Source organism: Atractosteus spatula, chromosome 3 (genome assembly GCF_055471065.1).
Source record: "Atractosteus spatula isolate fAtrSpa1 chromosome 3, fAtrSpa1.hap1, whole genome shotgun sequence".
NCBI lineage: Eukaryota > Metazoa > Chordata > Actinopteri > Semionotiformes > Lepisosteidae > Atractosteus > Atractosteus spatula.
Genome location: NC_142708.1, coordinates 18947668 through 18965703, shown reverse-complemented (window position 1 = coordinate 18965703; position 18036 = coordinate 18947668). Strand labels below are relative to the sequence as shown.

The 18036-nt window shown below is 35.2% G+C and overlaps 1 protein-coding gene across 1 annotated transcript in view; it reads right to left on the bottom strand.

Annotated features, from left to right (window-relative positions):
- The window catches only part of fbxl17 (F-box and leucine-rich repeat protein 17), a 316022-nt gene that overhangs the window by 24400 nt on the left and 273586 nt on the right, over window positions 1-18036 (bottom strand). The window lies entirely within an intron of this gene.

The following is an 18036-nucleotide window of genomic DNA, read 5'->3' as shown; positions in this document are numbered from 1 at the left end:
TTCTTGAGCAATAAGCTCCCACAGACCCCATACTTCTCACGGGCACCTCTTCTTGACACTATGTTAAAGTTGCTGCCAAGTCCGCTCAATAGGGCTTAGATCCAATAGCTAATCCATCACTTACATGAGCATTCTGGGTCACTGTCAATCTGGAGCACCAGTCTTAACCTTCAAACTTCTTAAATGTACTGAAAAACTCCTTTTCTTTTGCTCTGACCGAAGCACTTATTAACCTCAAAATTGTAACTCTGTACCAGTGTCCTTAACCTATATTCTCAGATTAATTTAAAACTTTATTTATGCATTAACAACAAAATAATTAATTAATAATACTAGTTCTGCTTCTACCACAGCTGCCATTCTGTCCCTGTGTAATAACCATATGACTAATGTGACCTTAGTCATACAATTCTTCCACTGAAGAGATCATTTTTCTGATCAATACCTTGAACAAATTCATGAATTTGTAACTAAATAAATTCATGACTAAATGATGAGATAGTGCTTTGTAATTAATAGAATAAAATTGCCTTCTTCCTCACAGCAGGAAAATCAGATGCTTTATTCCCCCAGCACAACCACTAACAAAGTAAACAAGAAATAATTGTAAAATTGTATCGAGATCCCCATCTACTTAAAGTCTGTTAGATGCTGTATCATGATCTCACTCCCCTTGTGCAGCTTCTGTGCAAGCAAGCTCTTCATTGATGTTTCTAATTTAAACTGCTTTATTTTGTATTTTGTGAAGGATGTGTTATAGTCATTGACTGGCAAAGTGGGAAAAATTAGCAGACATCTATCCCAAAAGAAAAACTCAAAGTCAGGTTAAGATGGACTTCAGCATATTCTCTGTAAATGGAAATAGGGATCATATTATTATTTTTGTCTGAAATCAGTATTATTTCTCCAATACTTAACAACTTGTTACAGTCCCCCATAAAAAACATACATTATGGTATCATCAAACAAACATTACATTTTAAATTATTAAAACAATTGTTGATATCAACTTAGTAGAATTTAATAAAATCACTCGTAATTAATTGACATAATTCTGTTTAATGGGATGTCTCAGTCAAACTATAGTCCATAAAATGATGTAAGAACTATAAAAAAACATCACTCACAAAATGATCAAATTAAACACAAAAGCAATCTGCACAAGGTTAACAGGCCATATGCACAGTGCTCAGTGAAACGTGTTTTACAATCTGACCATTATTCTTTTGGGGAAGTGTGAGTTGGGAGGGAGGGGGTTCAATTAAAGATATTTTTGTTCAGAAGACATTATACCAAGTGTCACTGCTTTTTCTATCAATGTGCAAGCTGTACAAAATTACCAGAATATGCCTCAGCCTTTTGACTGCAAAATAAACTTTTCTTGAGAATAGAGCAGCCCCTATTGTTTTGAGGGTGATTTTTCTATTTGACTGCAGCATTTGTTTTCTGCTTTAATCTTCTTGGTTCAGAATAGCATTTTCTTCAGTTTTAAACCAGCCTGAACAAATGTTGAAAAGAAACCCAACACTAGACAGAGAATGACCAGGCCATCACATCTGCCAAGGCCTTTTCACATCCAGAGTGAAAACATGATGCTAGGTAACAAAACACTTTAGCCAAAACACTGTTTATTCCTCCAACTGCATTTAGATAATCACTGTGTGCAGTTAGGTTGCATTTTTCTTTGTTTTGGAGGACACAGTGTTTGCATAATAAACATAAGAAGGCTTATGAACAATAGGTATCCATCTGGTCCATCTACCCTCTTTGGTAGTTAGTACCTAATTCATCCAAGGGTCTCATCCAACCATTTATTGAAAAAAGCCAGGGCATCAGCTTCAACAACATGGCTGGGAGGCTTGTTACTCCCACAACCTAATTTTGTCAAGACTGGTTAGAATAAACCATATAAAATTACTTTTGAAAGACCATTCAAATTTGTTTTTTTGGATTTCTGCATCACCACAATTATGTGTAGTGATTTGTTTATGTTCAGATTTTAGATAGAATTTTGTAGAGTAATGGTTGATCAAATATTTTTTTTTTAAGTTTAAGCTTATTATTGATATGATGCATATATTACAATGGAAAATCAAAATGCATCAAAACTGCTCTTTGATTCCATGTTCATAGGGTACTGAGCAAGATACTTGATCATTTTGAGAACACTTTTAAAGCAAAGCGCTTTTCTGAAACTGAGATGGACAAAAGTACAAAGAACCATCAAAGACTACAGAAAAACCTCTGCCAGTGCTTTTCTCCTTTAAGCATGTAACTAGTAGAACCATGTGATAGAATGGGGATTAATTCTAAAGCAGACTGCTCACAGAGTGTACTTTCCTCCCACAGAACTGAGTTGCAATGGATATCATTTTCAAAATCTTTTGCCCTAGAACCAGTGACTACACTTCAAAAAGGAACATGTTATCTTTTGTTTCATTTTTTGCCTGAGATATTGTACTAAACAATGATTATACAGTATATTAACAGCATCACATATGCAAAATATAACAGAACAGATTAAAATTACTGGACAATACTTACAACTTTGGGATTCACTTTATCTTTTGCTTTTTCTTGTTCCCATCACTTTGCGTGAACAAGTGTTCACACCCTGCTTGTCTGTCATATGTGCTGTCATGTGTACTGGATTCAATTCAAACAAGCACAACTCACCTGACCCATGGTGGCTGTTCACAAATTGAGTTTTTAACTGAATTTGGGAGGGATGACACTGACCAAAGTCTCCTTTACCTCTGCAATATTAACTTGTAATTATAAATCCCATGTATGAACTACTGTATAAATAAAGTACCACAGAAAGCCTCGCTTGCACGAATGTGTCTTTCTGCATTCCTCCTTCTTCTATGGCCAGGTTGTGGGCCCTCAGACAAAACGGTTAAGTCAAACTTTATTTGGACTAAATTCTTAATAAAAACTTCTAGAAGCATTTTCGTACTGGGTGATGTTATTCCCCCGTGAATCACATTTATTTGTCTCTATGAAGACATAAGCAAAAGGTATTGCTTAAACTCATGAAACATTTGTCTTGCCAACACTTCTGATGAAATTTTAATAAGGAAAATGTCAAATCAACTTTTCATCAGCTAAGGTGAGATTTTTTTCCAGAGTGAGTCAAATTTACAGGTGCCTGAAAGCATGCAACTTAACAGCATCATCACCTTTAAAGTATAAGAAAGGTTCAGGTAATTTATTATACAGTACCTAGCATTTATACTTTTCCTCCCACAAGATCCCAAAGTGCTTTACATATAGGGGTGGACTCATTTCATCCATCACTAGATGAACTTCACAGCCCCACTAAATGGGAAATAAGAAATTGTTTCAGCAGTTGAATTATAGGAGAGATTTAGGAAGGCCAAAATTGTTTATGCGCAGAGTTGAACCTAATCCCTCTAATCTTTCAAAAAGTATCATGGGTCTTTAATTACCAAGTACTCAGGACCTTGGTTTAACATCTTTTCTCTAAGATGGCACCTTCTGCAGCTCAATATCCCTGGTCTCCATACTATGGCAATAAAATAAAAACATCTCAAAACACAAGGATTCATGACTTGTGTGGGTGTGGGTGGGAATCTGTAAGTATAATGTAAATGTTTGGCACTAATGGCAAATTTCTTTTAGTCAGTGGCAGAGAAGGGAGCCTACATTTTACTTGCTGAGATATTGCTTCGGAAAATTGTATTGCATTTCTCCTCATTTGAGAAACCCACATCTCAAATTACCAGTTCTAACCAGCAGCAGGAAGAGAACTTGTTAAAATGGAGGTCGGGATTTTCTTTAAGACGCAAGTCATTATTAAAGGTCTGCTGATCACATGTGCAGGAAATTGTCTTCTGTGATGGATAATGATTTCCTGTCTAAAAAGAAATTAAGCAATATGCAAACGCAAGACAGAAAAAGAATCTAATCTTATAAGCAATAATGGTCTTGAAAGTTAAAAAAGACCAAACGTAATACATTCCTCCATCAAAGGAGTCAGACTACACTGCACACAAGCTGTTCAGTTCCTTCTATACATCTTTACAGAAACTGGAAACCTAAAAGAAGGAGAACTTTTGTGATTATTAAAGAAAATAACTCAGAAAATAACTGCTACAAATAAACGCAAAGGTCTTGAACAGAAATAAAGACCACCATTGCTAAAGTTTACCAAACAGAAAAAAATAATAGTGATGATGATAAAGTATTTAAAAAAAGAGTAATGAAATATGCGTTGCAGTACTTTAGTGCTCAAACTGGTTTTGAATCATTTTGTTTTATTAAAAATTAAAAATTGTGCTTTCTGAATGCATTTAAACAAAATGACTAACTCTGCTAGTGTTTAACAGTCCTAAAAAAAGCCAAGAGAAAAGTGTAGACAAAGTTTGTAATTAGTAAAGCATGTAAAAATACAATATATCACTCAGTATATTTTATATTATACACTATATTTTTTACACTATATATCTCCAAAGATACCAAAGCTCTTTGAACAAATAAGCAAGATCAAACCTCATCCACCTGAGCCTACACATGGCAGACATTAATTAATCAAATTAAGGAGGACATTGATGTAGGCCAGAGGGAGCAAGTCTTAAGTGGAATTGTGCCAGTGCAATAGGGTTGCTCTTCCAAAAAGTGACATGTCTTCTTAATGACCAGGTAGTTAGGACCTTCATGTAATGTCTCCTCTGAAGCATGACACCTACAGCAGAGTGTCCCCTGTCTTCACACTGGTTTGGTTTGGAAAACTGGTTTAGTTTGGAAATTCTGCTCCCGAGTGAAGAGCACCCACTGCTGGCACACCAAGGCCACTGGGAGCAGCCACCTGGTTTTCCTTAGTGGGTTTACATCCTAGCAGCCCTGCACTGCATAGACCAGGACCAGCCTTGCTTAGCACCTGAGATCTGACAAGATCAGACTACAAGGGGGTAATGATGCACTAGAAAATGTGAAGAACTGATAATATTAAATTAGCATAATGTAAAATTAAAGGATCACAAAGAAACTACAGTTGTAACTTGGCACTCACAAACACTAAAAAGTTAACTACTCAACAAATACTGTATGTTCATAGATTTTTATAACATAGCCACGGCACAGAAAATGAACAGCCAAACCACAGCGCACTGAAGTAAAATTTGTGTCTTCACAATATTACGACATGATATAGCATTTTTAGCCCTTTTCTATCTAACAAAACTACTTGGAAAATTTGTCCTGAATTTGATCAATTACATTGCAACATCAGATGAACGTGGTTTAGAAAAAAAAATATTACATAAAACATCATTTCCACCAATGGAAATCTAGTTTAAATCAGATTTCAGCAGACATGGTTTTGCAGCTACAATGTGCATGGATAGAATTTGCAAGGAACAAATAAATATTTAATTTTTGGACCTATGGGGTGGCTATATGGGAAAATAAAGGAATCCCCAAGCAAAGCTCTCTTAACAAAGATGAATTAACTTAAGGTCAGAAAAGAGCATTTATTATCAAAGATAGCTAAACCCAGATTTAAAATATAGCTTGTTATGCTTATACATAAGAAAAAAACTTACAATAGCTTCGCCAGGAAGGGAGTTAGTTTAAAAGTGCTCTTTGAAGCTTTTTATGGTAGTCCAGCTGGAGAAATCAAGTGTATGAATTCTAATGACAAGGTTTCAACTTGATAACCTTTCAGAGCTCGGCAGGCACACTACAGTGAAAAACGTGACTGATCTCTTGATTGACATGCCTTTGCAGACTACCTGACAGACTTTGCTAAGAAAATTTCTTGTGTTTTCATGGCTTCAGTCTACACTGAAGACTCGGGGTGCTGAGGTTTCAATACCTAGAAGATAACTGTACTAACAATGAGATGGCCTGGGTAACAAGTTAAAAGAATTTACAAGCTTGTTCTTCACAGCTTATCTAGTCTGATTTATCATAAAACAAGCAAATACCATAAAATAAAGATAAGCATCAAAAGAAAAAGGCTCTACCACAAGTAAACAGTATGTAATTTACCTTGTTTATCTCAGGTTAAGGAATTGCATGAATTGTAACTATCAGTGCTGGACCCTTTCCCTTATGTGTTTCTTAAAATAACTATAGGACAAAACAAAATACACAAGATTTCAAGACACACCTTGAATTTTCTAATATCCATGCGCAAAACAGGACACAGTAAGATTAATAGTTAACATTTTAATTATTTTAAAATAGTGTACATAACAGAAAGCAGACCCAGGAGTGATTGCCACTAAAACAGATAATTAAAATTAAAAACATTTTACTTTGAGAATACTTTATTGCACAGTAGTACATACAATAAAGAGTGGACAGAAAATCACAGATTCTTGTTTATTTAAATCTTTTGGTCTGATTAAACTTTTTAAAAATATATCACGTAAATATTACAATTGTTTACTATAATTTCCAAAAGCTAATAACACTACAAATATAGTGATAATGGAAGTAAAATACTTAAAACTGCTCCTTAGGCAACAACTTCCATACTGTATAATGTATAATGTAATGTACTGTGTAATGAATTATATAAATCTACTTACTGAACATTAAATTGAACTGGCATGCTATTGTACCTGAATCAGATGTAACCACAAGAATCTCAATCTGTCCTGTCAACCTGATTAGTTTATATTGTTGTACATCTGAGGGACGTAAAAATGAAGAAAATGATACATAAAAATGGAAAAATAAAAGAACATGGGCAGGTAAAGTTAGCTTTACATCAGTCTTTCTTCATCCACCATATGGCGTTTGCTTGACTTACTTACAACTTGTAACGCTTCATCAACAAACCTTTGTGTAGGTCGTCTTTGAAAACCTGCTAATTATTTGCTATGGATCACAAACCATTCTGAGAAACTATTGCACACACTGGTCCTAATTAAAAACTCTTTGGTCAAACAAGTTCAAACTTGTAGCAGGTATAATGCTAGTATCAAGAGAATAAAATGGTATGAGAATGAGAATAAAAAAGAGATACCTGTTCATACCAAGATGGCTGAGAGGCCACCATTTTGATCTCACACCCAGGCTGCCTGTGTCTTGACAACTGATATACCTATTTTAAAAACTTCAGGCTTTACACATAACATGTTGTCGTGATGATTTTTCTTCCTATTGCGGGTCATCAATTGCTTGGTCAAATGTGCCCTCATATTCAATCTACTCATATCCGAGGACTGTTTGGGCAATTAACTCCAAACTTGGTAGGTATCACCTAATGACAGTTAACATATGATGAAATTGTGTTCCTGCCTGCTGCCTGACCACCACTGCCTTTGAACCACTGCGCCAAATTGCTTGAAACTTCACAGTTTGTAGTAAACAACAAGAGAAATACAACTACAAAAACTTTACGATACTTTTCTGTAAACATTCTGTTCTACAAATTTGTTAAACATAAGTTTTTTACTTTGTAGCAAAATTTATGCTGGCACTTCGATATGAGGCATCTGCCTTTTGTTAAAGGCTTCCCTGCAGAGAAGAATTCAATTCAGCTTGACAGGGAAAATTCTACAGTAAATGGAAGTAAACTCTGAGAAGCACTCATCAACAGAATAAAGGGATAAAGAATTACTTTAATTACAGTAAAATAATTCTCCCGTCTAATTGAAATTTTCAGCCTACTTCAATGCAAGGTTTATTCTATATGTCATCCAGGAATAACAGAAAAAAATACATTGTGCTAAAAACAACTCTGATATTTTACCAGAATCTACACATGATCTCTCAAGAAAATAATGTTTTTTTCCCAATTAATTAAATAATTAAACATGAATTACTAATCAAAATAATAAAAAATTTAATGAAATATTCAATCGAGCAGCTAAAGACATCCTTTTATTAACTGCACATGAATGAAATGAAATGAACTGCAGTCATCACAGTGTACAGTACATAGATGTGACAACAGGATGGTTAGACTACTCACCAAACAGAATGAGAAAATTTACGATGTCCTCTATTTTGATTGGATGTGATTTTGGCTTTCAAATTATTTCTTGATTTCTGTAGTCACTATAGTCTTCACTCAGTGTTGATTTGCAAAGTTGAAGAGAAGAGAGTTTGGGAAATTTACTACAGGACTAAATTTATCTACAGAACTACTAAGCCCTGGTCTGTTTCTCTCTGGTGGGCACATTAGGACAGAAGCAACCACTGTATTAATTTATAACCACAACTGAACAAGGGTGGGAGAGCACTTTGATCTTCTAAGCCTCATATGCGGAAAAGAAATTTTGTCTTGTTTGATATTGTTATACATCATATATAATCCTTACCCTGAATTAAAACTTAATAGTCATGAATGCTTTTACTCCTTACTCTGTGATAATAAACACCATGTACTCACATGCATTAACTTGGTATTTTTAGATCTACAATATTCCCTTAATAACTTTGTGTGTGTACGTTATGGAAAAGAGTCTTTGGGGGAAGTATGGTTTCTCCTGTCACTAAACTAATGTAAATGTTCTCTTCAAGCAACAAAACATATTTAATAGATACTATGCACTCTATGAATTATTTTTAATAAAAACGTGAAATAACAAAACCACCAGCAATATTAGCTCTAACTGCTTTGTTCTTCTTTATTGTCCTAATGGTTGACTTGGTAACTCCCATGAATCTCCTCACTGAAGCCGCCATTTCACCACGAGCAAGCCAATAATCCACTTCTAACTAATTGTCTTTCTAAAGACGTTACATATTTTCCCCTTTTTGCACCTTTTTCAAACCAAGTTGAAGCCTGGGGATCACATTCAAAGGCAAGCAGCAGCCCAGATAGACTGCGGATATGCCCAATTCCGTACTACGGTTGTGGAAATGTTACAAAAAGAGGGAGACTGTACATACACAGTTTCACAGTTTGTAAAGCCATAGCTGGTAAGGGGCCTAGAGGAGCTTTAGGCATTGTCCATTTAACGACTGCATTGTTTGTGACGGATCCTACAAGGAAGTACATTGAAGAGCTCTTATAACCCTTTGGGAAATTAACTGCATTTGCAAGGGGTCTTCTTTAACCATGAGATGGACAGCTCTGTAATCTCATTCACCCATTCAAAACAATGGTGAGCTGTCCAAGAACACCTCCTGTAAAGGATGGGGGAGGTATTTTGAACAAGGCAACCCATAGTCCTGAAAAAAACAAGATGTCTTTTTTCTACTTCTTTTTATCAGCTGAACTGGATGGCCAATATGAAGTATGTCTTCAGATATTCTATGTACCCTATGTTTGTACTGCATGAGATCTCTGGCGAATTAATCTTGATTTCTGTCTAGCCTCATACTGATGACTGAGAAACATTCTTGCCACAGTATTTTTTACTGAGGAACTTAAGCTTTTAAAAGCTTAATAGTATGTCGAGCGGGTTAAGCTGACCCAGACTGGAAACACCTCAGCCAGACTTGCTAGCTCAGCAATGCCCAAAAAAGGTAGGAAATTCGGCAATTAGGTAAGCTTACAAGCTGAACTGACTTATCGTACTGAAAAATCTTAAATTTCCCTGACATGAGAATCAAGACATTGTAGGACCTGCAGAGTCAATTTGTCTACTCCAAGAAGTGAAAATAAACAGGTATTATGTTTTGACTTCGAAGGGAAATTGCTGAAGCATTCCTAATATCCCTGGGCAGGGAATTCCACAGTCACAGGAATAATGTGCCTCCCTGCTCGAGCCTGAAAGCCTGTGTCTCGAGACCTCAGCTGATGCTTCAGTTTGGAAGGAGCCAAGAGTTCAGAGTGAGACTGGTGTCAGGTTTAAGGTCTCAGGACCTTATATGTAAACAAGTGGCCCTTAACACTTACATGAATGGTGTGTGCACATTAGTGTGTCTTACTGAGCAAAAGCAGAAAAGAAAAGAAAAGAGAATACAATTTTAAAAAATGGCGCCCGTAGCAAACTACATGAGTTTATTTTTTAATCTTGTATGAGGTTGTAAATATCTGTTGGGTATTTTCATGTCTCCAGGGCACAAACAACACAGAACATAAGGGAAATCCTTGATGAATGATCAAGTCTAATTTTAATGCAGTGTTGTTTAAAAAAAAAAAACAAAAGGGATGCTTTTGAATTTTTAATATTTATTTCATGATGCCTAAACTGCTGTTTCAGCTTGGTAAAACACAGCTATACATTATATTTTGAATACTGTGGAACACCCTTCGTTGTAACTTGCCATATATTTTTTTATTTTTATATGTATTTGTATTTAAAGTATACAGCTTCTATTCAGGTTGTGCCATTTTTCGTATTTTCTTGAACTGATTTTTAATGTTGCAAAGAAATATTTTAGTCAATACATTTTCAAGCAACAATGTTTCAAATGCTTATTCTCCCAAACACATAAACTAAAATTTTATGCAAGTTCTTTCATAGATGCTCAGCGCTTTCCCCAGAGTAAGAATGTCCTGTTGCCTATGGCCAGGATTAAATCAAAACTTCGACCCAACCATCACTTGCAAATTCCAAATTATGTCACTTCGTAGCAGCTTTCTGAATTGCCAGAGGCTTTTTGAGTCTAACGAACAGTAGGCCACCATCAAGTGCTGGCTTGCGCATGGATGACTGGCGGGTGGGTCAAAGTTTCAATTTAATCCAGGCCTATTTCTCACACAAATGAGTGATGAATGTCCACTGACCTCACTGTGTAATCACATTCTCTTTTCCTCCCATGAGCCTAATCAACGCATACAGTTTAACGTGTGCACTCGTGTGTGCGCGTCGGGGGGGTGGTGGTGGAGGAAAGTCAGCCCAATGTTGTGCTTATCAGGCCTTAGGGCTGTCTTTTTTGAGTGGGTCAGTGTGTCAAATCAGTATTAGGCAATGTTTTCTCCATATCTTAAATTGGTACTTCCTGTGTCTTAACACAAGACCTCTCCCACAATTCAAATAAGCAGTCTTGTCAGTCTCATTTCACACATTTGGTGTTTGCTTAGTAACAGGCATCGTTTCTCCCACATCCCATAACTCTGATACTGAACAACAATATCTTGTTAATTCATGTAAACTCAGGGAGGATGTCTGGAAATAAAAAAGACTGTCATAAATGTCAGGTTATGTCAATTGGAACAATACTCACATAGTGTATCCATTTTTTTAAAAGGCCTATAAATAAGTTATTATAGTAAACAAAGAAGTACTTAAGTATTGTGTGTATTACTTAAACTGCATTTATAATAGTAGAAACTCATTTTCAACTTCTGAAAAGTTATTAAATAACTACATTCTCTGACAGGAATTTGATCCAAAAAACTGATCAAATTTACCTTAAAACATTATTTACAGGCTCCTCCTGTGTGAATGATTTTCTCTGCTTTCTGACAAAAGTTAGTAAAAATCCTTAGTCTCCCTAATATGTTATCTGAAACTGGAGGAAATAAAACCCATTTCAAGAAACTTAACAAGGGTTAGGTGACCCAAGGATGAGAACCTAGGAGCTACGCAGTGAGCTAACAAAAAGGTATCTGGTTTAAGAGGGTTTATCAGGAAGGAAAACCAAATTCTATTAAGTGAAAAAAGTAAAAAGTTACAATAAAAAATTGAATTGGAAACCTTAAAAAATCTATACAAAAATTAATAACAGTAATCCAATAACAGAACATAAGTAGATTCTGCTCAAAGTACCAAGTAAAAGTACTGTAATCTCATTTTACAAACTAAAAAGAACAAAAAGACTAACAATAACACTTTCCAAAAAATCTAAATTAAAGGATTCATAAATAAATTAGTCACTCATATTTCTTAAATTAACAGAATTGTCATATTTCCTAAAAGCACACATCACATTTTTTAAATGAATTCACTTGCATTCTTTTCTTTGCCCAAATGTTAGCAAAGATTCAAGCAGAACACACACATTTATTGCTGAGGTGGTTAATGTTCCAATTTCTAAAAAAATAATATAAATGCTGAACACTGTAAAACAAAGGCATACAATGCTACTGTAAAATTAAATCACAGTTTTCCCAACAAACATTGTTCAATGTCCTTATTTTTGGATAAAACATTTCACCCTGGTCTGAAAATTTTCTCTTGTATTAACTTACCATTGTATTCATTCTACCATTTTTTCATTCTAAGAAAAAAGACATGTTCCATAGGAAAATACTGAATAATGTGCAACTAATACTAACCTACATTATAAATGAATTAATGCTCATACAAGATTCACTTTAGTGACTTTTTTTGCATTGTGTTTCTTTTTAAAAGAGAAAACAGCTGGGGGAAAAGGATCAGGAAAAAGATTAAATACGACCACAATTAAAACTTAGCTGCTACTGCGGCCTTACTTTTCTGTGAACAAGAACATAAAGTAGGAGAGAAATCACAAACCAGTTATCTAAAATGCAAAACAAATCCCAAAAGCACAATTTATACACAAGCTTTAAGTTCACCTCAAACACCAGCTAAAAAAAAAGTACATTTCATCTACTATAATGACCCTAGACCCTGCCCCAAGCTTGCTTACAGCCACAGCATATCAATGTTTTAATCTTGAGCAACAGTCAGATGCAAATATCGGTAAGATGCTGTGAAGGCAAATACTTATAGTTAAGAATGCTACCCCCCTTTCTTCACACCCACCAAAAAAAGGTTTTGAATAAGGCCTGGAGTGAGATTCAACACTGTCTTCATCTCCAGCATGAGTTAGCTCTGGGATTCAAGCTGCTGACCTTATGATTCAGGTCACTGACTGTCGCCACATCGTCCTTTATATGAAAGCTAAATATGCAACGCCATGGTCTAATACACTTAAAATAATAGAAATAAAGCATTTTATTCTTGTTTGCAATGCATAATGCATTTTGTTAGGTCTGTAAAGATCAGACAGTTTTTGGATCAGGGTATGTGGTCTCAAACCATTTCCTCTTTTAACGAGAAAACAAAACTTTCCTGCCAATACCAGCCTCATGTAAAAGTAAGACCTGTGTGTATGAGGACGGCTGGAAAAACTACCAACACTTCAATTCACTGGTGTAAACTGCATCAGATCAGATAAGATCAGCATGTCAGTGGTCTTGTTCTAAGTTTACTTCATACTAAAATAGAAACGAGCAGACTTTTCGACTAAACACTGCACAAGAGCTGTAAACGTGCTGCATTACTAAGATTTAAAAAATGAATTGCATCTAAAGCTTACAAGACCACTAAGCACATATAATAGGTTAAGGAACTACACGTGGACTAAGTGTTTCGTTAAGACTAAACAATGAGAAACAGCCAAAGCAAGACAGTTGGAGGAGGAGTAGGTAGCGACACAGCAGACTGAAACTACTGCGCAGTGTCTGCATCCACAGGACATCTATGGGAAAACAAATCTAATAAATGGAGTGGATAAAGATGCAGGTACCACTCAGCAGTTCATCTACAGACAGTGAAAGGATGTGCCGTCGTACATGACTGCATCGGACACTGAAGCGCAGCATTCTGCTTTTATTAAAGCCCATTTCACTGACCCCAGGTGGCCAGCGGAGATTTGTCTGTGGAGAGGCCCATGAAAACTATAGTGCCAGAGCTGGGAAAATAATAAAAACGAGATTCCCTATAAAGCATATTTATACATAACAATAGGCCGAGGGAATAATGCAAGCAAAGCAGCAAGAGTTTCTCTTTGACCAGTGAAGTAGGAGATTTCGAAGAGAGAAAAGACCCAGGTAATGCAGATATAGCACCGTACCAAATATAAAAGGAAAACCAGGACACCTCCAGTTCTCATTCCTGTAATGTTAATGGGCTTCCGACAAAGCTTACAACAGCATAGAAAACGGTATCCTTTGACTGCCCTTGCAGGAAAAAAAGAATAAGAACATAGACGGATGAGAGGAAGATGAATTCTATTATATTGTACTCAGCATAGTCATATATTAAACAACCTGTCACTAAATCATTTTAGTAACAGATTAGCTGATCTTAGTAAACTTGCATGTAGCAGCGTGAAACTGACTACATCACTTCAGCCCATTGCCCTATCATCCCCGAGTGATTACCGAAGAAAGTGTCTAGATTGTTCCCTGCTTACCATGAGCTGTTGTAAAATCTATACTCACTCAAAATAAATGCATTGTAATTACTCCCAGTGCCCAGAGAAGTCTAAATGAAGTAAGGATGTATTTTTTTAGCCTGACTTAGCTGTACTGTTGGATGACAGCGGTATTGTAGCTGAAGCAAAAAAGCTTCAAATTTACATAAGTCTATTCAGATTTTTAAGTTTAAATTATTTATTCATCTTATGTCATGCAGGTAGTTTGCAGCTAAAGCCATTTCCAGCATTCAAACAGTGCATATTTTGCTGCAGGGGAAAAATCAGATATTTGTGTTTTATTGTTAAAAGCTATATAATAATTGTATAAATCCACATTTGTAAAAATACTTTCTACTGTACATACCCAGTTATACTAATTAACACTTAAGTTGGAATAATCGTTACTACATTGATTAAAATGTACTTTGATTTAAAGAAAATATGTGGACATCAAGAACTAAAAAATAAATTTAGATAATCTAATATAATATCTAAATCGACATTAGATAGTGTTTTCACCACTTCTTTCCAACTTTAAAAGCATAAACTGAAGCTTTTTCAATATAAGATTTTACAAGAATGCACTATTTTTATGAGACTCTGCAGGATCATGCCAATCTGCATGATATGCACAGTGTCTTGTCAAGATTTGTATTTATTATTGGAGCTTTCCCAAGCCCAAAGGTTAATGACTAAGTGAAATATAACACACAGGATGACCAGCATGTTACTGACATATTGAGGTTGAACACAGACCAGAACGACCTTACTTTAGGTCATTTTCTGCTCACAATTACAACAAGAATATTACATGAAATAATTTTAGCTTGCTCTTTTATTGATATCTGTGCAAGAATATTACATTTCATATACTTGCTTGTTTTTGGACTGGGGGGCATTAAAGAGGTATTTCTAAAAAAGATGAATATGCAAATGTTCACATCTGAACTTTGCGCTTTTCTTTACTGCAGTGATAAATGAATGCAATCCTTGCCAATCCTGGCACCAGAACAAGCTCCTGAAGTCTTTTAATAAAAGTAAAATATGCAGACAAATAAAATTCTACTGTTGGGCCTGAAACTGGCTACACTAAATAGTTCAAACAAGGGGTGGAGGCAACTGATTATACAAAATCCCAGCGTCTGTGAATCCTCAGTCTTGTTCCCTAATGACTGAAATCCAGAAGGGTTTCTACATACTTCCATTTAAGACCTGTGGAGAAGGGTTAAAGCTCTTATTAAAGCTACAGTTAACTGCGGTAATTTAACCCTTTTTACGAGGGCATTTGCAGAGCAGTCATGCAGATAAGGAAAATCTTAAGCTGCATGAAATGTTCCATATTCCCTGAGATCATTGTACAGACCAAATTACGACTGTTGTATATTCCTAAAAAGAAAAAATATCTTAAATGTTTCCAAACATATTAAGCATAATAATAGGATGTTTGTTGTATTAAAGATTTACAAATTAATCATGTATGACTTTCTACAACAGCTAACAGACGCCTGCAGCACTAAAAGTCTAGAAGAAAGCAGCAGTGATTTATGTTAACTGTACTAAAGAACTTTAGGTTAATACCCTATGATACAATGCTGCGGTCACTCTTCCATAAATTTAAAACTCATTACATTAATGGAGTCCATCTTTGTGACCAGCAAATAGGAATTAAGACTGCACTGCCACGGTTCCTCATTCACTTCAAGACAGCCAAGCACCACCTTTGTCACAGCTATAGTATTGATAAATGACTTTGAAAATTCAATACTGGACTTCACTGTGAGTGGACAAAAGGTAGATTGAAGCCTTTTCAATCCCATGTAAAGTAGGATTTCTAAACAAAGAAAAGTCAGAGATGAGCCTTTTGAAAATAAAATAAAATCCCAGCTTTTATAGACTCAAAAAGCTGCCAGGTCCTAGGTTTATACAAACTACAAGTCAGATTCACTTTTCACATTTCAACTTCCCCAAAAAAGCTAGTTTTTGATACATCTAGAGCACTATACTGCATACCTATCTCTTCTTGAAACATTCAAAACAACAGAAAGGGGAGTTGTTACACTCATTGAAGGCCGTTGGTCTTTAACAGCTCACTGAATGCTATTTCTGCTTCCAACATCGCACTCACAAAAATAATTTTGTGATATATAGAATCAAATTAATTCAACTTTATACACAAATCCGTAGAATGCTACCACTCCTGTTCTTTTGAAGGTACAGTGAAATCTCGACAGGAAGTTGTAACGAGACAGCTGTTAACATTCCATAAGCTTCAACGTCTCAGTTCACTGTGATTCTGTGTGGTCTGTTGAAGAGCATGTTTGCTCTTTTCCATGTGCTGTCTATATCTGTATCACTGCATTCAATGGTGGCAGTCAATACTCTACAGTACTAAGAAAACATTTAATTATCTCTGCTGACCACCACATGTGTGAAGATAACTCTTCCAAGTACAGTGTGTGTCACTGCATATCAGTTTACTAAACTATACTGTATAGAGTGCCACTCTCATCACACACACTATAAAGATTTCTTTTAGCTCACAGTGAACTATGGCCCTGCACAAATACTTTGTTTCTGACTTTTCCTCTTAAATCTTTATTTCACTGATCATTTAAAAAGATTGTTTAAGAATTAAGTAGAGATACTGTATATAATACATCTGAAAATGTCTGGGAGCTTTGCACCAATCTAAATATGAATCCATATAATTTAAAATATTTACTGCACAGCAACTATACTAAAAGGAATTAAAAATGCAAACAAATGAGTAACTAAGAGCATCTATTGAGTTTCTAATGTTGCTCAGTGTAAAGTATTTGGGCTATTCTGGAAATTTAATAGCACAAGTAAATAATTTCAATAAACATTTAAAATATTTCTAATTTTATTGTGGTCTATTTAAAATGACCAATGTCAATTGAAATATTTCAAACACATTACCTAGTGTATTATGCTTACAATATCATTTCTATGTTTATCTTACCATATTAAAATGTTTGTGTTTCATTCACACTCCAAACTTCCATTCATTCACCATTTTTACAAGTGTATTTTGTTTAATCATTGTTTATTGATAATATCTTAATATTCAATTTGATATCAGTACTGTTATTGGTAACACTTCTATAATAATTTAACATGATAATAACAGCAAGTCAAATTAAAACTATGCACAAAAATGACACCATCCTTTTTCAGTAAAACACTTAACCTGACAAGAGCCTATCCTGGACACCTAGCAACCTAGGTGGGATTTAGTTTATAACTATGATAACAAGTATTAAAATTTAAAAAAATATTTTAAGGAGGTAGTATTACACAAGCGGTTTTAATAATTTAGTGTCAAGATGAGATTACTGCCTTTGGAGCAATTTACTGTATATCATCTGCATTTCCTGGTTACTTTAGTTCAATAATTCTGTGTTGTGTGAGTTCATTATGATGGTCAGCACTTATGGCTCCCAAGACTGGTGCAGTACAATGATGAATGGAAAAAACTCCAGCCATGTCCTAATGCTTTTAGAAATATACTTTTCTCTGGCCACAATAATGTTTATAGTGAGATATTTTAAATACACCATATAAGAAATAGTAGCAGTTATGATGAAAGTCAAGCTCATATTAAATAATGGTGTAAGAGTGCATATTCCTTTCAAGCCTATTCATTGACATTGTCACATTATCAAACAGTCATTACTCAGGTATGAGAGAAACGGTAGACTTCACATTTTATGCTGTAAAAGAGTTCAGTAGTCTATTTGAAAAACTGACAGAATATTCAGGGCATTCTCAAAACACTTACAAAATGAAACACTCGTTTAACAAGAGTGCTACAGAGAAACTCAGCCCTCAAAAAATAGTTCTTTTTCATTGCAATTATAGGAAACATGGCTAGAGTGCAGCTCTGCCCTCTTGTGGCACATGAGATACCACTCAAGACTTGTGGACTGGAGAGCTGGCACTTCGCCTTTTGGGATACACCAGCTCATGCAA